Source organism: Grampus griseus, assembly GCF_964374135.1.
Source record: "Grampus griseus genome assembly, chromosome: 2".
NCBI classification, from domain to species: domain Eukaryota; kingdom Metazoa; phylum Chordata; class Mammalia; order Artiodactyla; family Delphinidae; genus Grampus; species Grampus griseus.
Genome location: NC_139018.1, coordinates 48,356,682 through 48,378,905, shown reverse-complemented (window position 1 = coordinate 48,378,905; position 22,224 = coordinate 48,356,682). Strand labels below are relative to the sequence as shown.

At 39.1% G+C, this 22,224-nt stretch overlaps 1 long non-coding RNA gene across 1 annotated transcript in view; it reads right to left on the bottom strand.

Annotated features, from left to right (window-relative positions):
• Positions 1-995: 995 nt before the first annotated feature.
• The window catches only part of LOC309818815, a 67,496-nt gene continuing 46,267 nt past the window's right edge, over positions 996-22,224 (bottom strand). Inside the window, exons 2-3 of the long non-coding RNA XR_014296381.1 lie at positions 19,680-19,927; positions 996-1,092 (exon numbers count right to left, since the gene is read on the bottom strand). This is a non-coding gene — a long non-coding RNA (uncharacterized lncRNA). The remainder of the gene's footprint in view (positions 1,093-19,679; positions 19,928-22,224) is intronic.

Here is a 22,224-nt window from a genome sequence, read left to right as displayed (position 1 = left end):
TGAGACTGGGTTTCTCAACCCCATGTTTTATACAAGGAACAGGTAGATTTTAGGTCTAGCTACTCTACTGGCTTAACCTGAGTTCCCCAGAAAGTAGAGCCCAGAGCTGCTTTCTATGTCCCTACTTTATTAGGGATGCACGTTCAGGGAGCAGGCACGAGAGACAAGGAGAGAGAGGCAGGAGGAAGGAGAGCCTACGGAAGGAAACTCGATAGAGTTTTGTGCCATTAAATTCAACTGATGCTTTGATACGGTCAGGACTGTCCTTATTTAAAAAGCCATGATATAAGCTGTGTGTCGGGTAGGGATGAAGGAGGATGAATTTATCCACCAGTTCCCTTCCTCTAGGTCAAAAGTTCGCCCCATGGAGCATTACTGCCTTTCGCACTTTCAGGTCTGCATGTGTGAGTACCAAACAGGGCCTGTCCCACACCTCAGCAACACTAGGGAAGCTAAGGGGCTGGAGACAAGGGGGGTACAACATATAGAGAAGGGGGAGCCCTGGCAGGGGGCACCTGCATGAAGTTTGCCTGAGCCCACAGCAGTGCTGGTCCCCACAGGGGAGGCTTGAACAAGACCAGGTAAGGCCTGAGGCAGGTGTCTGATATGACGGCTATTGACACTGATCCTGTTCTCCGTTTCCTTATAAAGACAGGAATGACAACAGTTGCTTGCAGTTGCTTTTGACTGTTCTTTAGCCCATGGTTCTATGGCCACGAGCCTGAAAGGGCTAGGTTGAATGAGCCGAGTACGAAGCGTCCAGGTAATCATACTCACACAAAACTCATACCTTAATAGATCCTGAGGGTCAGGGTTGATAAGACTCATCTTCTAATTGATCAGATAAACACTGGAGCACTGCAAAAGAGAGATGTTCTATGTCTCCTTCTTTTTAACTTTAATTTTAATGATTAAATGCCTGCTATTAAGAATTAAAACACAGGGCTTCCCTGGTGGAGCAGTGGTTGAGGGTCCGCCTGCCGATGCAGGGGATACGGGTTCGTGCCCCGGTCCGGGAGGATCCCACATGCCGCGGAGTGTCTGGGCCCCTGAGCCATCGCCGCTGAGCCTGCGCGTCCGGAGCCTGTTGCTCTGCAACGGGAGAGGCCGCGGCAGTGAGAGGCCCGCGTACCACAGGAAAAAAAAAAAAAGAATTAAAACACATATTCTCTATACAAAGGATATGGCTTTACTGCAATGTACTAGGACTGGTCTTTATAGACTATTAGTCTTGCTAATAGATTTTTGCCAGAAATAATGGCTTGAGAATGAATCTTAACAAAAATGACCAACTTTGGTGTATGTTTCCAATTTTAATCAGATTCTATCCATAATTCTGAATGACAGATGTGGTTGCTCCCCCTTCTTCCTTGTTAGCAGAACCCTGATTTTGTTTTAATAGCCACCTCTCCCCCGGCAGACCCTGGGTTCTTGATGATGCCTTTTAGTCACTAAACTAACCAACTCTGGAGCTGCTCAACCTGTGGGTTTGTTAAATGGGATAATAACTTTATTATTTGGGCCAGTTGAGCCAAGGTCTCTGCTACTTGCAGTTGAAAGTATCCTGATGCAGTAAGTCCAATTAAGTGGTTTAGCTGGAAATTCAATGTACAATTAATTTATTACTGGAGAGCAAACCAGAAAGGTACATGCTTAGAATCAGAAGGTGTATAAGAATTTTATTTAAATTTTTCTATAACTTTGGTGGGAAATGAATACTATCTTCTTTTAAAATTTTCTAATCTAAAATGATTTGTTCCATGCCACAGAAATTCAGAGTCCTGAGTCTTTCTTGCTCATCTATAAGTCAGAGTAGCTTCAAACTTGTTTCCTGAGGATGATTTTGGTTCTGCTGTGGTTCAGACAAGTCTCCTGGTCAGTCTCCCTCATTTCAATAAGAAGATCATAATTTTACCCTTGGCTCTACTGATTGCCAAGCCATTTGGCTTTGGTTTTAAAGAGCAACCCAGAATATCGCAACTCCAAGTTTTTGCTAAATATTGTAAGTTTCAACTCTCTGTGGTCCAGGACTTATCCAAAGCTCAGCTACAACAATGGAGCTTGCCAAAAAACACATAATCCATCATTCTACTAGAGATTAGAAACTTTGCCCTTGGCTCAAACAGACTGTCCAGCAACCATGGCTGTACTGTTATGCCTCTTTCCCTCTCCCAAGTCACCCATCAACCATAAAAGTACTTTTTGAAGTTATATTTTCAATCGAAGAATGTTAACGAAACAGCCATCTAAATTCTGTATTATTCATAACCCTACTGAAGCAATGGCCCAGAATCTGAGTGGAGTCCTGGTCACAGAAACACAGTTTGGCAACCAAAAAGTAACTTTGAAATAATGAAAACTCTTAACATTTGTTTCTTAAATAGAGCAAAGGCAAGACAAAATTCACAGGCTATTTCTTAAAATCTCATCTGTAAGTTCACTATCTTGATTGTGGTGATAATTTCATGGGTGTCTACATATATCAAAACATCAAATAGTACACTTTTAAGTATGTGCAGTTTATTGTACGTCAACTCTACCTCAATAAAGTTGTAAAAAGTAATAAATAAAGCTTCCAGAAAAAAAAACGCCACCTGTGTTCGACAATCATGTCTACAGTTCCTCCAGAGTCTCTCAACTCCCAAATCCGTAGAGAGCTCCTGATTTGTCCTGACCAGCCTACCCCTAGCCCTTCACCATCCTACTCCCTTCCCTATCAATTCTCATTATGAAACCTCAGAAGAACTGGTCTCCCAAAGGCAGGACCCTGCTTACAAAACAGGGAAGGAGGAAAAACTAATCAGCCAAAGCCCTAATTTTCTATGGGGTGGGATGGAGGTATAAGAAGGAGAGGCTAGGAATACTAATTTTTGGCAGTCCTCACAAAGAAATGTCCTATAATCATATGTGCACTGGGACAGTCCTAACCATGCAGAGTGTGGAGCTGGCCTGTGCCAGTTCTTGGAGTTGTCTTAAGAAAGGCATTCATCTGTATTGACCTGGAAACCAACAAGCTGCCATTTCTTGAGCCTTCCTGTTTTGTTACTGACGAGGCTACCTTTATGGAGTGAACACACACCAGTACATTATCCCTTAGTTTGCAACTCTTAGTGGATCAAGTCTTAAGCTTGGCCCCTGTTCCAATGTTTCAAGGCCACCTGTGCTGTTGGTCTAACTGTCAGAGAGAAACTGTGCTCTCAGCTCAGATCTGCAGTGATGTCAGTCTAGCCCAGGGCAGGAGTGCAGCACGTTAGGTCCACCATCCCACCTGGTAGCCTCCCCGTATCTCCACAATGAAACAAGGAGCCACACCCTCCAGTCTGCGAGTAGTGCCAGCATCCATGGAAGAAATGCCAACAACCAGCTGTGATTTCAAAATGAAACAATCCCTGATTAATATTTCTCAAACCTTTCGAAGGAGATATATAACCAACAGTAATGTTTCTTAAAACCATTTTGTTCTCCTTGTGCTTCTTTCATGCCTCATGGCCCCTCCAAGCCGACCTCTCCTCCAGAAACTCCTTAAAGAGTCCCTCTCCCAACTTTAGTTCACATAGACGCCTTGGCTTCCCATCCCTCTACCTTTCCTCTCAACTAGTCATCCATCCACAAAATCCAGAAAAAAAAAAAAAAAGTCTGCAAAGGAAGAACTGTCTTTACATGGTGGATGAGGAAAAGAAACGGAATGAACAAAGCCAAAATACTCCCTAAAGCAGGGCAGCGGGAAAGGCCAGCAGCATTCATATATTAATGCATTTGCTCCATCACAAATCCCTATAGGGATCAGGCAGGAGACTACATCATCTGTTACATCGCTGTGTCCTCTTTCTGTGAACAACAGGGAAACATTCACAGGTCAGTGTCATGAAAAGCTGTGCTCCTACTAAACAGTAGATTCATTTTCATGGATACTGGGAATCTTCTACTGGTAGTGCTTCTGTCCCTGCACAGGTTACTAAGAAGTCTAGAGCCAAATTTACATTATAAACCTAGTAACATGCAGGGTAGTGTCTACAGTATGTAAACTTATGTGCTAATATCACATCTGGGTTTGATAGTTCCTATGCTTGTTTCTCTCATCTACCAGTTCCCTCATCTACTCATATTCTATGTAATGCTACACACGGTTTCAGATCCATTGTGGCATGAAGTGACAGAATGAATGAGAAAGCACATATCTTTCCTTCTATTGCTTCCTTTACAAGGTTACAGTTGCCTTTTCCCTTGCCTGTTTTGTTTTTTTTTAATTTGAAAATCTGCTATTTTTATTTATTTATTTAAATTTATTATTTTCCACTTAGGAAATTCTAAGGTTTTTATTCTTCCAGGTTTATTGAGATATAATCGACAGACAGCACTGTATAAGTTTAAAGTATACAGCATAACAATTTGATTTACATACATCATGAAACGATGATCACAATACGTTTAGCAAACATCCATCACCTCATATAGATACAAAATTAAAGAAACAGAAAAAAAAATTCCTTGTCTTTTAAATCTCAGCTCCACCATACTACAAATGCATTTCTGTCCCGGGTTTCCTTCTCTCTCCCAGTGACCCAGGATCAAAAGCTAGACATCATCTTCACCTGCTCTTGTGCCTCCCCTCACAGACAGTCACTAAGCTCTGCCAGTTCTCACTGCATTGGCCCCTGCACGTCTGTTCCTTCCTTTCCAGTCTCAAGGACAGATTCTTGTTTGGGCCCTCATCACCTCATGACTGGACCACTGCGACATGTTCATAACATATGTCCGCCGCAGACCCTCTCCACTTCATATCACCCTACAAATGCTGCACCATTATTCCTATCACACCACCTGATACATATACACTCCTTTTCTTGTCTTTCCTAAATTTAAACCCCCAAATCAAATTTTACTAAAAAACTGTTAATATTCTTTTACATCTAAATTATCTTTGAGGTTTTCCAGATAGTCCCTGGGTAACCAAAAAGATCTATCCCTTCACCTTATGAAAGGAGCAATACTAAAATAATAAGCATGGTTCATGCTCTTCATATTTTAATTAGCTCTGTCAACTATACAAGTGACTGGAACCATTGTGTCAATGCCCACTTTCTAAATCCTGATGCCAAATGAACCTCTTCCTTTCTTAAGCAAAAACTAGACTGAACCCCTACTTTATACCTTTCAACCTATCCCAACCTCTTCTCACGCATTGTGCATTCAGGACAAGGTTACATTTTAAGGGTATTAAGGGTACTTATTCAAAACTAGGAGCTTATCATAAGCCCATTGCTTATGTTTTTCTCAACCCCTCATCTAAGGCTTATCCACCTTGTTTATCTGCTAGAGGCAGCCAAACAATAAGCAACACTGTAGGCCATCTGATTATCACCTATAAAATTCTTGTGTTGTCTGCTTCGTACACGTGGTTAAATGCTGCTCTGATCTAAACCCAGTAACCCTACCTTTCCTTCCTAATATAAGCAAATCTGCTCTAAGCATACCCTGTTCTGATTGGCTCATGTTGGACCCTGATGACAACCCTAACATGATATTATTTGATGATCACTACATCTGAAGAATAACCAATGCATATTTAGTGCTGTATGAATCATAGATTCTAAATATTTGGTTACCAGTAGCTTATTCTCCCCAGAGAGCTCTGACATGAGTATGCCACAATTAAGACAGGGTGAAGTTTACATTGTTCATGATTTTGACATATTATTTTTTTAAAAAGGGCTTTTCTAACTTCTTTGGACACTCCAATACAAAATTTAAAAAATAAATTCAATTTAAAGAATAAATTATCTACTTATTGTAAACAATCTAACATCTAAAGGAAATCCCAGTAACTCAGACTGAAGTGCATCCTAAAAGAAAACACTCCGGCCTACTATTCTACAAAACAAATAGCCCTTATTGGTGTTACTACCATTAAAAGACAGTTGTTCAATCTGATTTCTGAATAAAATGGACTTACTCAAATATAACAATTTACTCCACTAGGAAAAAAAGATACTATTTCAAAATTTTCTCACATCCTTTCATGCCTTTTCAAGCTACATCTCCAGGCCTTTACACTTATGCACCAAAAAAACCAACCAAACAAACAAAAAAACCCAAGTGGGAGTGGAGGGTCAAATTGGCTCAGACTTTACAAAATTATGGGTGGTAAAAAATTCACCTGAGAGACTCAACAGGTCATCAAATTTTGCCCTATCTATAACTATCATAATCCAGGGAGAACTGGATGATTTTTTTTAAATGTCACTTTACAGTTAAAATATTTAAAGCAATATTTAAAGAAGCATGTCACTGACACATCATTCCTGAAACATAAAATGAGTTATTTTATAATCAAAACTATCCCAATTTTCCATTTTAGTGGTATATGTCAAAATGCCTATAAATTCTCATTGTGTAAAATTGTTACATAAAGCCCTGTGAGACTCAACTTGATCCTCCCTCTGACAGATTCCATTTGGAACATTCTGGTCTTGTCAGACATGATCGGGTTGCTATGTAGTCATAGGTCTAACAGATGTGAGCTGCAATTCTAAAAGGTGCTTGGCTGAATTCACCACCACATGTTACAGATTTAGGAGGCCAAATATACTCAAACAGACTACAATGAAAGCCAGCCTTCAGACTACACAGAATAGGGCCATTTCAGGTGTTCTTAACCACAAATAGTGTTCCTAAGTTCCAACACATACATCATAGACATGTTTGCCCATAAACATACTTAGGATCTCCATCTGAATCTTCTAATCTAGACCACTGTATATCTGACCCTAGGCTCACTAAAAGGCCTCCAGAAGCTGACATTTCTGCAAGTTCTCAGCTTCCTTCCCAACCCTCGATGGATGAAAAAGGTGACATCAAGTATAGACAGTTTCCTTTTAATACATTTGGATGAACATTTATGGTTGGGTCAAAGGCCTTCTCATTGAGCTTGAAATTAATTGTTTGCCTCTTTCTTCTTTACTTCAATTCTTTTGTGTTAATTTCTTTTGCTCTCTTAACTTCTTCCTTTCCCATGAATGTCTCTGAACTAAACTTGCCTTTCTCAAAGAATTGAAGTGACCATCAAACTTTCTAAATATCACTTTTGATATACAGCCTCAAAACTCACTAAAATATATATACTTTATATATATATATATATTATATATATATAAACTCTGACACATCTATATTCTTTAATGGGATTCTAGGTCCCTACCAATTAGCTGCTGTTACTGATATTTCTCAGAAACTCAGAGGGATCCAAGGACATCAGAAAACAAGGAAACACGTGACTAATTATGCAAACTGGTCCAATTATTTTCCCAAAAAGCTACGCAGAATCATTGCATGATTTTTTTAAACTCTCCCAGGGATTTTGTCCTCCACAATTAGACCAATTAAGATCAAACTGTTATTAGTACCTATTCCCATTAAACAGAACACAATGGCTATTCTTGGGTCTGTTCCTCTTGACTAATGAAACAGCCTTTTTGTCCTTACTATACCAAAATGTGATCTATTCTTTGGACAATCTAGTCTTTCCAAGTATTCAAAGCCATTCTTTCATTTGCTCATATTTTATCAAGAGTTTTATATGACAACTTACCAAAAATTGCCCAATATAGTGGATTTCATTGGTTTACACAAGGATCCCTGAACTATAATAAAAAGCTCCATAATTTATCTTGACAATGGACTTATTATCAAGTAAAAAATTGCAAACTTGAGTTGCTCAAGAAGCTAGTATAAATTTGTTGCCTAAAATAGCTCTAAAAAATAAAACTGCCCTAGACTATTTCCTGGCCATCCAAGATGGAGTCTGATAATACTTAATGTATTTTACTGTGCTTGGGTAAATACATCAAAAAGGACAAAACAATTAATCAAGAAAGGAGATAAAAGTCACTTGGTTAATTAAAACTGATCAAACCAATCCTTTGAGACTTACTCTCCTGATTGGATCTAGACTGACTAAAAATTGAATACAAAATCAGTTCTAATTTTTTTAAATATTTGTTATTATTCTCATACATGTTTGTCTTTCTCTGCCCTTTACTGATGACACTGCATCAAAAAGCGACTAAAGCCCTCATAGTAAACTGCTTCTTCAGGAGTTTGTTTTTACAAAATTGTGTGCTTGTTTATTGCCTCTCTCTCCCACTAGAAACATAAGTTTCATGAGAAGAGGACTATCCCCTAAGTTCCTAGATTTAATAGTACCTGGCATGTAATAGATACTCAACAAGAATTTGTTGAGCAAAGTGGTTTCCCTCCCCTGCAAAGATGGAGAAAAATATAGAAGTATTCTCAACCCTGGGAAGGGACAACCCAGCTGTCCTCTTGGTGGTGGCCACATGTATGGCTCTGACCGTTGCCATGCTGGGTGAGCCACGTTTCTCTATCAGAGAGAGACCTCGGAGGGGCTGTCAAGGCCAGGAGGGCAGAACCTTGGCTTTGTCACCCACTGTTGATTCAATTACCAAGGCTGGATCTTAGACACAAATGTGCATCTCTGGGAACCCCAAGATTTATTTGGGAAGAAAGACTAGGAGAAATAGGACTTGTAGTCAATTGCCATGAAGACTTGGACATGTGTGTTCATGGAATCACATCTGTGTCTACCAGATTTAGACACTGGGATTACACTTATATTTTCCATTTTGAATATGTATAATCGGCCTCCCTGACTCAACTGTAAATTTCTCAAGGGCAAGTATTCAGTATGAATGGGGAGTTTTATTGGTTGATGATGGAATGAGAATAACCCCTAGAGGTTTGGGGGAAGGGTAAGCTGGGACAAAGTGAGAGAACGGCATGGACTTATATATATTACCAAATGTAAAATAGATAGCTAGTGGGAAGCAGCCGCATAGCACAGGGAGATCAGCTCGGTGCTTTGTGACCACCTAGAGGGGTGGGATAGGGAGGGTGGGAGGGAGATGCAAGAGGGAAGAGATATGGGGATATATGTATTCATAGAGCTGATTCACTTTGTTATACAGCAGAAAGTAACACACCACTGTAAAGCAATTATACTCCAATAAAGATGTTAAAAAAAAAAAGTAGGTCAAGACCTTCCTATCTTATATATGCTCTACTCAGAAGGTCCCTGAAAATAATTTTAAACCATGTGGCATTATAAAATGCAACAATAAGGAGGTTAACTGAATAAATATAATTTAACATCCAGTATGATCTGGTGGTGGTGTCTCCTTAATTATCTTTCAGAATAGCCAAAAATAAACTTGTTTTTTTCTGCTTGTTATTCAGAGAGAGTAGCCCAAAAAGAACCTGACCAAGACTAATGGGGTGAACTTGATTTAGCTACTGACTTGTGTGATTCTGATTCTGACATTTAACTTCCTTCCAACAGTATTTCCTCATCTGTTAAACAAGGACCATATTTGTCTGTGTCTCCCAGAGCTGTTATAAAAGCTTGTATAACGTATAAAAGCATTTATAATGTAAACTATTCTATATTAGAAGTGTTTGAGCACTCCTTCAGTCAATGAATACATTTTAAGCAGTATTCATGTTGTAGGCCATTTGCTATCACTGAGAAAAACAGATAGTCCTCTATGGGGCAAATTTATGAAGATAAAAAGGTCACTGCTTTGCAAAAATATATTGAAAGCAGAGTCCTCTGCATAAAGTGGTCCTGAGGGTGAAGCCATTATTTCAGCCCAGAAATGTTCAGTTACACTTTCTGCAGGATTTCCAAAAGTGAAACAGAAACCAGCATGCTAGGATTATTGGAAGGTACAGCTGGCTCAGGCCAATGGCTTACCTGTTTGCTTTTATTTCAACTCCTGGCTCAGAGCAGGCAGTATCACCTCTGCTGATGCCTACAGACTATATTGTGCACTGCTAACCTCAGCTTCTTGCTAATGCAGAGGAAGCATCACTACATGGGAAGCATTTCTTACAGACTAAGTTAAAAAGTTGAATGGATTAAGCAATAAATGTTAGAAAAAAGAATTTCTATGCACAGGACATAAGACATTTATAAAGACTCCCAAAAGTTTCAAATATTTCCTGTTTTTTTTTAAAATTTATTAGTACCACGCAATACAGTTTGGTGTTTGACAAATACAAATCTAACTAAGAAAAAGAAACAATATTTTTTCCTGGTGAGTGAAGCAGAGAGAAGCCACATGGCAGGCTTCAAGTCTTTTAATCTCAGGATAATGTGAGAATCAGAGAACCAGAAGGAGTGTCAGGGAGATGTTTAGATGGCAGACACTTAAAGATTTTCTATTTTGTCTTAAAAGATTTTGCAAAGATGAATATTCTATTCTCACCTCAAGTGGTCTAATAATGTTTGAGCTCTCTTAGATCAACAGAGAGCTTCTCTTTGCCTGAGCTCTCCTTTGCTTCAAGTTCAGCAAATATTGCATCTTCACTGAGGAAATGGAAAACATCTACCTAGCATTAACCCCTTGACTACTGTTTAATATACAATGCCGTCATATATTTACATATAAATGTGCAAAATCTGCACAGCACCTTCATGAGAATGAAAGGGGAAAGATACCTTTTCTGGGTGAGTGTGTGTCCTGGCAAGCAGAAGATGGCTTACTGTGAGAAAAGCATTCTTGTCTTCCTTATGGATTCAGCCTGAGCCAGAGCAGCTTGGCAAGCCCCCATTGGCCTTCTTAGCTGCAACCCTTTGTGCAGTGCACAAATCCAACAACCCTATGGAATAATTCTTCAGGACTCGAGGATAATCACTCTCACAGCCCCGCTTTCTATCAATAACAGTGTCCCACATCTGTTTGTGCTTTAGAATTTACAAAGTTCTTTTAACATTATCTCATCTAATTCCTTCAAGAATCACTTAAGGAGATAGTTCTATTTCATAGATAAGGAAACCTAGATAAAGAAGCTTAGATAGGTTAAAGCACTTGGCTAATAAGTGGCACGGCCAGGCATTGAAGACCAAGCCTTCTGTTTCACATCCAGTGCTCTACAGCATCAAAGCTATTCCTTCTTCATTCTACAGTTTAAACACACCAGCTTTGGGGGCCATTTTTCATCCATCTATTTCTCCCCACTTATAATTATCTTTGTAGAACCCTCAGTCCCATGTCTTTGTAGAGTTTGGAGCTCCAAAATCCAGATACCAGCATATATATCAGCTCATGAGTCAACAGCCTTTATGGAGTGCATGGTGAGGGGATCCAAAGAACCAAAAAGCTCAGCTCCTGAGCTTGAGGGAAGCATTGTTTTCAAGCTGATAGGAATGTCCCTGTTACTCAAGCTTGCCTGTGTTTGCTTCTCTTGAGAATGTGAGTTACTGTTTAACACTACCATTTGACAGGTTCATCAGAATGTTAATGCCATACTTTCCCTCAGGACTTCCTCATTTTGTACTTGTAGTATTTCATTTTAGATCCTAAGTGCCCACTTCAACATAATCCTTTATCGTATTCATTTTTAATTCTTTTTCTAACATTCAGTGAACAACTTTCTCTTCATCCTGGGCACCTACAAATTTAGCCAATATAGGTCCAACACTTGATTTCAAGTCATGTGCGCCATCTCTCTTAGATCTTCTACTGTTGACAGAACCCCTCGCTAAGGGTGTCAAATTGTGTCAGGCTATGTCGTTAAATGCACTAGAGCACAAGTCAGCAAACTTTTTCTGTAAAGGGCCCGAGAGTAAATATTTTCGGTCTTGCAGGCCATATAATCTCTGTCACAACTATTCAACTATGCCCTCATAGCACAAAAGCAGTCATTGACAATACGTAAGTAAATAGGCATGGCTGTGTTCCAACACAGCTTGATTTATGGACACTAAAGTCTGAATTTCATATAATTTTCACATGTCACAAAATATTATTTTGATTTTTTTCCTGACCATGTAAACATCTGAAAACTCTTCTTAGCTCACAGACTGTACAAAAAGCAGGCTAGGATTTGTCAAGGTTTGCTAGCCCTAATATAGAGATCAATACTTATATTAACATATTGTGAGTTAGCTAAATATATATCTGATAAAGGTTTAATACCCAAAATATATAAAGAACTCATACAATTCAGTAGCAAAAAAAAAAAAAAAAAAAAATCCAATTAAAAAATGGGCCCAGGAAGTGAATAGACATTTTTCTAAAGAAGAGAAACAGATAGGCAACAGGTATATGAAAAGGTGCTCAACATCACTAAATATCAGGGAAATGCAAACCAAAACCATAATGAGATATCACCCACACCTGTTAGAATGGCTATCATCAAAAACACGAGTGATAATAAGCATTGTCAAGGATGTGGAGAAAAGGGAACCCTTGTACACTGTTGGTGAGAATGTAAATTGGTGCAGCCACTGTGGAAAGCAGTATGGAAGTTCCTCAAAAAAATTAAAAATAGAGCTACATACGATCTAGCAATTCCACTTTTGGGTATTTATCTGAAGGAAATGAAACCACCATATCCAAGAGATATCTGCACCCTGTTGGTCATTGCAGCATCATTCACAATAGCCAAGACATGGGAACAATGTAAGTGTCCATTGACAGATGAACAGATAAAGAAAATGTGGTATATATACAATATAGAATATTACTCAGCCATAAAAAAGAAGGAAATTCTGCCATTTGCAACAACATGGAGGAACTTGAGGCCATTATGCTAAGTGAAACAACTCAGAGAAAGACAAATACTGTATGATCTTACTTGTACATGGAATCTAAAAGAACCAAACTCATAGAAACAGAGAATAAACTGGTGGTTGCCAGGGGCTGGTGGTGGGGTGAGGATGGGGGAAACGAGTGAAGGTGATCAAAAGATATAAAATTCCAGGTATAAGATGAATAAATTCTGAGATGTAAAGTACAGCATGGTGACTAAAGTTAACAATACTGTATCATACCTGAAAGGGGCTAAGACAGTAGATCTTAGAAGTTCTCATCATAAGAAAACAAAATTCGTAACTATATGAGGTGTTGGATATTAACTAAACTTATTGTGGTGATCATTTCACAGTATACACACATATCAAATCATCATGTTGTACATCTAAAACTAATACAATGTTATATGCCGGTCATATTTCAACAAAACTGGGAAAAGAAAAAAAGTCCATTATCTTCCTCATATATTATATTAATTTTATACAAAGGTATATAGCCTACTTGATATATTCTTATGAAAAGCCATTGAAATATAAGTAAATAAAAATATTTCATAAATTTTGGATGCCCATGGTAACTGAGCCTACTCTAAACAGTATCACATATACATTGATAAATATTACATAAATATATAATCACTTATGAAAGAAATGTTTAACTGCTTGCTATGAACTTAGATGAAGGACACATGAAAAAGAAAGATGCACTCACTATCCTTAACATTTTGGTGGAAGAAGCTTATATTAAATACACAAACAAATACATCTTCTTAGCTCATAGACTGAACAAAAGCAGGCTAGGATTTGGCAAGTTTTGCTAGCCCTGATGCAAAAATCAATACTTATATTAATATACTGTGAGCAAGGGGCAACTAACTATAACTTTCATGCTCCCCCCTCTCAGTTTCCTGGGCAGTAAAATCACTAGAATCAAATCCTAAAGTCCAGAGGTAGAAACTAAGAAAAATACCTTTAAATGAAATAAGTTTCAAATTCAATCTAGAAACAACTGCTCCTGTCAAGTGTGATTACAGATTGCTCTAGCTAAGTATACTCATTTATTCAAATGAGGTTTCAGATTTTCATATTTCCCCTTTCCCTCCAAACTTTGGCTTCATGAAGTGTTCAGAGAAAGAAATACATGAAAAGCTGTTTGACTCCACGTTTCCAGCAAACAGCTCCAAGCAGTGAGTGCCAGCCACTCCCCATGGTACCCTTGGCTTGGAAGTCTGAGCAGCCACCTTGGCCTCTCCTTCCCGTCTTAGGTGATTTTAATTCAGCCTCACAGTCCAGGTTTCGTGGTACCTGTCTTCTAGTTTGGTTACACACCTCTGTGAGTTAAAAAAATGATTCAGATTCCGGACAGTAGGCTCTGGACAAATCTTTTTCAAGAGGAATTTCAAGGTGGTAGGATGAACTGGAGAGAAGGAAAAAGAAATGGTGAAATTACCTGTGACGGAAAATGTAAAGTGGCCTCCAAGACTACCAGCCTCATTAGGACTTTGGACCTGAAAACACTACACACTAGAAAACGAAAAATCTGTATTCTGTAGGTATAGCTATTTGGGGCTTTGGCTATGAGGTCTGGATCATAGACTGTTGCCTAAACTTCCTTTTTTTGCATAGCCCATTTCTAGGAATATATCCTAGCAGAAGAATCCTCAATAGAGAAAAGAGCTTTCAAGCAACAAAGATATTTATTATGACATAATTATGACAGAAAAAGAAAAACCTACATAGGTAACCATGTGGGGAAGACTAAGTTAGCTTAGCTGCACATAAAAAAGCTGGATATGAAACTGTAAGTGCAATATGATTCCCACTATTAAAAAGGATATTTGCATAGAAAACATGGGAAGAAAATATTACAAATAATAGTTACCTTGCTCTTTATACTGTTATGCACTTCATATGTACTATTTTATGTACACTGGTACAATCAGACAGAAAACATATGGAAAGGCTAGTGAGATACTGCTTAGAGAAAAGAACTGAACATAAAGTTGCGTGGAAAAAATGAGTGCAATGATTAAAAAATCAAAAATTTCTACATCAAGAGCATCAAATTTAAATACCAACAGGAGCCAAACAGGCAGCATAAAGAAATAAAAGAAACTGCACTGGGACAATTTTCAAATTGGCAAGCACCTGCTTCTTCTGAGGGGGGCTGCCTCTTCTCAGCTCCTGACATTTGGGAATGAATTTCAATTTTTCAAGAAAAATTCTAAATACGGATTTAATGTGAAATCTCTTCATTTTTGCATGTTAAAATTGAATTTAAATCATAAATATATTGCACAGGCCAAATAAAACGTGCCAGATATTTTTTTGGCCCCAAAGCTGCCCATTTGCATCTTCGGCTCTATATCTGAATACACAGAAGCACGCAATCAATAGATGTTAGAGACAATCCAACCAAAATGGACCTGAAAACACGACATGTTAGAAAACGAAAAGATCTGTGTCCTGTGGATTTAGCTATTTGGGGCTTTGCTTCCATAGAGTCTAAATTTTCTTTAATATGCATGGATGCTTTTATCATGAAAACATTAAAGCATTATTTTTCACTAAAGTACAGAGTTTATCGTTTTTGAAGACTTCTCAGGATCTGGAGATTCTTTTTTTTATTTCTCTCTACATTTTATAGCCATTAAATTAAGCTTTTAATTGTTCTTGTAAGGATGTTACAGATAGCACCGCCAGTCATATATACAAGACTTAAAGACACCAGCATGAAAAATGACAACTATGTAAAGTGGACAGTAAGAGACGATGTCATTTCCACGTGGCTGCCTAGTCACTCTCTCTCTCTCCCCACCCCCTTGCCTTCGTCCTACTCTAACCCAATCAGAGGAAGGACTCATGTCCCTTGAGCCTACTTTATTACAAAAGTGCAGCCCAGGAGGGGAGGAAATGGGAGGAAAGTAACTACACTTAAGAGAACTTATGATGATGCAGGGAGAGTTGACGACTTAGAAAAAGTGAAAGATTTTTACATCCTGCCCTGAATTCTTTTAATAATTCTACTTGGAAAGTTGAGCTGTTTCTCCAGACATTTAAAAAAAGGTAATGAAAAACCATCTGCAATTGTATTCAAGACAGAGCTGCAGATGTTGGAGAAAAAGAATAAAGGAAGTGAGATTTGCTCTTTTACAAATTCAAGTGCGATTAAGGGCCTTTTAATTTCCTTTATATGTTCCTTATAAGATCAAAGGGATAGTTCAAGTTTCACTTTCTGCTCAGAGGTGGCATGCCCTGTGCATGGCAGGAGTCATATTTTCATTCATTCTTTTGCCTCTCCTTGAGAATGTACCCTGTTTTCAGGCCTGCTCTAAGAGCCCCGGGGAAGCTTCCTGCTTGGCATAACAAGAAAGTGTTTGGGGAGGTGGGTTTTCAGGGACTGCAGTGGGCAGGGGGTAGTGAGACAAAGTGGCTGGGGAAGGGTTTGTATACTTTTGAACTTCTGCCAGGACTGCTTCATATTCTCTGGATTTTCCTCTGAAAGGTTACTGTGGTTTGTCACAGTGATGCGCTGGTAAACCTTTAACAACTAGTTCTCCGAGGAAAAGAGCCCTGATCTATAGCATTTGCTCATTTTGTGGTGTAAATGCTCCCACCATAGATGATTTCACTAAATGCAGAGCCAGGAAGAGAGACGCACAACGGGCTCCTCCAGCTCACCACAAGTCTGTCTTCTGCATCATCATCAAGCCAGAGAGGACGCTCAGCCTGTAAGAAGGGCCTGTTATGAAGAAACCCAGCTCTAGCCTCTGCTTTAACCATCTTTGTTTAGACACAGTCTTACTCTGGTCTTTTTTAGCTGATCACATTGTTGAACAATTTTATGTTTCTGTTATTTCTCTCTCCCTATAGTTTAGCTTTTCCATTTTACTGATTCTATTTCTTTGCCATCGTCTATTTCAGAAGGGAAACACTGAATCTGGAATTGCCCCTTCTCTGAAAAAGGTAGAGAACTCATGTCATGGTCGACAATAAGAGGTCCTCTTGTACTCATTTTGGCAGAGCAGGTACTAAGATTGGAACGATGCAGAGATTAGCATGGCCCCTGCCCAGGGATGACATACAAAATCATGACGTATTCCGTATTTTTTTCTAGGAACCATCTATCTATATGATGGCGCCGAATGATTCAGACAGATGCTTAGGCTGAGGATGTCTTGTTTCTCCGCTTTGAGTTAACTTTGTCAGCGCTGCCACCATCATAAGTCTCCTCAGAAATTACTGAGATGACATGGGTGGAATACGTATAGTGCTGGAAATCAGTCTGACTTCACCTCTAGCTTCCTGTGTGACCTGCTGCATATCACTTAAGCCTGTTGGGAATTTTATTTTTCCTACATTGATCCTCAAGCAATAAAAGGTTGCTCATTTCTGACTCATGGGGAAAATATAATGAATTGAAAATTCTCTCAGTTGGATCTGTCCCCTCCTCCCCAACCAAGGCTCTATAGTAAAATAACCTACAGGCCTTTGGGGATGGGAAGGTATCACCTTGTGTTGATTTGGACTCCATCAGGAAATGCAAATCCCAAGCTCATTGGCATCTGCTTAACCTTTTATAGGAAGGGCACAGGAGGAACTCCATCTTACCTGTGCTGCCTATTAGCACTTTGGTAACCTTGCATTTCATGCCCTTTATATATGCATGCCTGGACCTTTACTGTCTTCTTTATGAACGGAACCACCTCCGTCATCATCCTTGTCACCTTTGTGTTAAAGCCCATCATTTATTCCCAACCCCTGAGTGTCTACAAAATGAAATAAAAAAATTAAAGAGAAAAAAAGAGGAAAAGAAGTCCTCTCAATCCATCTAAAACAGTTGTAAGGGTCAAAATAACAATACATTGGCTTAATTTTTACTGCAAAATTAAAACATTAGGAAATATGGTTAGCAAAGGAGACAAAAAATATAAGCTAAATGAAATTAATAAAAATCACCCATAATTCTAACAACCAGATATAACCACTGTAAATAACTGGCATATATCTTTCTAGACCTATACATGTATTTTGTGTTTACAAAATGAGTTTATACTGTTCATTCTGTTTGGTAACCCTCTCCTTTCTATGTCACTAAGTAGATTTTTATTGATTCACTTTTAATGATTACAGTGTATTTCATTCTATTGATATAGCTTATTTAACCAATCCCCTATAGTTGGTACTTAAGTTGTTTCTTTTTTGTTTTTATTTATTAAAATTTTTGTGTTATTTTTAATTTTTTAATTGAAGTATAGTTGCTGTACAATATTATATAAGTTACAGGTGTATGATATAGTGGTTCACAATATTTAAAGGTTATATTCCATTTATAGCTATTATAAAATATTGGCTATATTCCCCATTTTGTATATGTCCTTGTAGCTTACTTATTTTATACCTAATAGTTTGTACTTCCGAATTCCCTCCCCCATACTGCCCCTCCTCATTTCCTTCCCCACTAGTAATCATTAGTTTGTTCTCTATATCTGTGAGTCTGCTTCTTTTTTGTTATAGTCACTAGGTTGTTGTATTTTTTAGATTCCACATACAAATGATATCATACAGTATTTGTCTTTCTCTGTCTGACTTATTTCACTTAGCATAATGCCCTCCAAGTCCATCCAGGTTGCTGCAAATAGTAAAATTTTGTTCTTGGATTGGAAGAATCAATACTGTTAAAATGACCATACTACTCAAGGCAATCTACAGATTCAGTGCAATCCCTATCAAAATACCGATGACTTTTTTCACAGAATTAGAACAAATAATTGTAAAATTTGTATGGAAACACAAAAGATACCGAACAGCCAAAACAATCTTGAGAAAGAAGAACACAGCTAGAGGAATCATGCTCCTTGACTTAAGTTTATACTACAAAGCTACAGTCATCAAAACAGTATGGTACTGGCACAAAAACAGACTTGTAGATCAATGAAACAGAATAGACAGCCCAGAAATAAACCCATGCACTTATGGTCAATTAATCTACAACAAAGGGGCAACAATATAGAGAAAAGACAGTCTCTTCAACAAGTGGTGCTGGGAAAACTGGACAGCTACATGTAAAAGAATGAAATTAGAACATTCTCTAATACCATATACAAAAGTAATCTCAAAATGGATTAAAGACATAAATGTAAGACCAGATACTATAAAACTCCTAGAGGAAAACATAGGCACAACCCTGTTTGACATAAATTACAGCAATAACTTTTTTAATCTGTCTCCTAAAGCAAAGGGGATGAAAGCAAAAATAAATGGGACCTAATTAAACTTAAAGGCTTTTGCACAGCAGAGGAAACCATCAACAGAATGAAAATACAACCTACTGAATGGTAGAACATATTTGCAAATGATATGACCAATAAGGGATTAATACCCAACAAATATAAACAGCTCCTACAATTCAACATCAAAACAACAACAACAACAACCTGATTGAAAAATGGGCAAAAAGAACTGAATAGACATTTCCCCAAAGAGGAAATGCAGATGGCCAACAGGTACATGAAAAGATGCTCAGCATCACTAATCAACAGGGAAATGCAAATCAAACCACAATGAGATATCACCTCACACATATCAGAATGGCTATCATGAAAAAGTACACAAATAACAAATGTTGGCAAGGATGTGGTGGGAATGTAAATTGGTGCAGCCACTGTTGACAGGGGAAGTGTAGTGGGCTGCATCTGGAGTTTAATTGAAGTGGCAAAAATACTATTACAGAAAGTGTAAACAGTGAAATAATTTGTACTTAAAATTATACCCGAGGGGAGAAGAAGAAAAGGAGACACGACCTTAACTCAGAAATGGATTTCCTTAAAAGGTGGAAGCATGCTAAAATGGGAACCTGGAAAGGTGAGGTATCGGGATCTGCTGTCAGGGATCTTGGAAATTTGAGCTTTGGGACTAAGTTTAGCTTCTTCCTGAGAGATAAATGATATCAGCTCTGCTGTTCGGATTGGGAATGTGCAACTAATAAGTCAGTTCCTGCTGCAATTCTACTATGTTTCTGACAACCCCCATCTCGGTAGCTTAGAATAACATATTTATTTCTCACTCATGGTCTGCAGGTCAGCGGCAGCTGCTCCTCTTCAGACTGAATACAGGTTTCAGGATGCAGGTCTGTCCTGCATACCTTCTTCCAGGATGCACGCTGAAGGACCACAGGCTCCTAGAGCTGGATCTAACTTGCGAAGCCCCTGAAGTTGGTGCTCGGAAATATCACGTGGACTTCTCTGTCCACATCCCATTGGCCAAAGCAAGTCACATGGCCAAACCCATGTCTGAATTATGGGTAAGTAGACTCTGCAACAGGGAAGGGGAGCATAGAGAGGAATACAATCAATTACAGCAATTCTTGAAGGTATTGTACATTAATGAAGGTGTTGCATGAACTAGCTTCCCCTGGAAGTGCTCCCAAGAAGAAAAAAGTGGACAATAAGAGGGAGGGAAAACCACAAAATGAACAGCTTGCTGTATAATTCCCTGGAGGAAGTCCCTCAACAAGCTCCTGACCACCTCTAAGTATAGGACAAGGAAAGTAGGTTGAAAGTGTGGCCCTAGGGCAGGGTGGATCCTGGTTTTGAGGGGTTGCAACTTATACATATAACTTGGGGGACTTCCTTTAAGAAAAAAATACAAAATTACAAATATAAAATTATATTTTAAAGTTTTTATTTAAAACGAGAAAATAAACCACAAATCACGCATTTTGAAAAAATTGATAATTACCAAAAATATCCCCAAATTCAGAAAAATGATTTTTAATTGACTGACTACCTGACATACCACTATAATAGGTTTTCCTAGATTTTTTGGCTGCAAATATTTCGATAGTCTCTGACCACAATTTTGTAATATCACTTCTGTGGAAAGAATACATAGATTTAGTCACTCCTCTAGCATGAAAGCTTCTGACTCTATTCCAAACCTGTTTTTCCTCTACAGCTCTCACACTTCTGGCCTCAGGGACCCTGAGCCATGTTCATAGAATAATACCACCACTGGCCCTGGACCTTCATGCTGAATGAGTTAACACACTGGTTAGGAAGAGCATTCCTGGGAGCAACCCAAATATCTATCAACTGATGAATGAATGAACAAAATGGAGTATTATTCAGGCATGAAAAGGAATAACATACTGATTCATGCTACAACATGGATGAGCCTTGAAAACACTGTACTAAGCAAAAAATGCCAGGCACAAAAGGCACACATATTGTATGATTCCATTTATATGAAATGTGCCGAATAAGCAAATTCAGAGACAGAAAGTCGATTAGGAGGGGATTTAGAGATTAGGAGTCAGCTGGTGGGGGGCAGGGAGAGAACAGGTAGTGAACTGATGTGGCTTCTTTCGGGAAGTGATGAAAATGTTCTAGAATTAGTTGTGATGGCTGCACCACCTTAGGAATATACTAAAATCACTGAATTGTATGCTTTAAAAGGGTCAAGTTTATGATATATAAGTTATAGCTCAATTTAAAACATTTAAGAAGAGAATTCCTGAGAGCTACTCGTATATTCAAACCACCAGAAATAACTGTACCCAGAGCACCTGCAAACTATACATCACACTGAACCCAAACTCAATGTGTGTCTTTAACACTCCTTTAGCCAGACCCGAAAATACCCCAAAATATCACATGGCTGCCATGTGATATGAAGGGATGGTGATGGAGGGAAGTCAGCATAGAAAGAGACTCTGGTTTTACTCTTGCAAATTTTACAAAACCATGTGACCAGGTGAACACATCATCAGGGCGTAAAACTATCCTTTCCCACCCAGTCACCACCCTACTTCCCTAACCCCACCCCTGTGTAGGTCACACACATTTAAGTTTTAGAAAACAGTCAAGGGGTCCTGGATCTTTTTATACAGCTTCCTGAAGGCAAACAAAGCAATGCTTTCTTTTTTTTTTTTGCGGTACGCGGGCCTCTCATTGTTGTGGCCTCTCCCGTTGCGGAGCACAGGCTCTGGACGCGCAGGCTCAGCAGCCATGGCTCGCGGGCCCAGCCGCTCCGCGGCATGTGGGATCTTCCCGGACCGGAGCACGAACCTGTGTCCCCTGCATCGGCAGGCGGACTCTCAACCACTGCGCCACCAGGGAAGCCCCAGCAATGCTTTAACTAAATTATTAAATCCTATTTACACTGTATTAATACCTGAATAAACCGACATTCTTCCCCTTTAAAAAAAAATGGAGAGTTTTAAAAGGTTTCTTTTGTTGTTCAGGACCTTGCAATTTTCCCCCTTCTCCATGAAATAAGAGAGTAGCCCCTGATTAGAATCTCTCTCAACAGGGTCTGACCCTGCTCAGAGGATCAACGCCCAAATTTCATCTCACCACCAAGGTCTAATGAGACTTCCAGGGCCCTCCAAATCCTCTCTGCTCTTCTGACTCAGCCCTCAGGCTGACCCTCACCCACGTGGAATCCCCTCTCCCCAGATGTAGCCCTAAGCATGGCCTGCACCTGGCTGGCTCCCGCTCAAGCCTCTCCCCTACTCAGCTGGATTGGACTCAGGTGTCCATAAATTCTCCAGCTGAGTGGACCCGAACTGCTTCTCAGCCTAGAGGAGGAGCCCTGCCAGATGCGGGGGC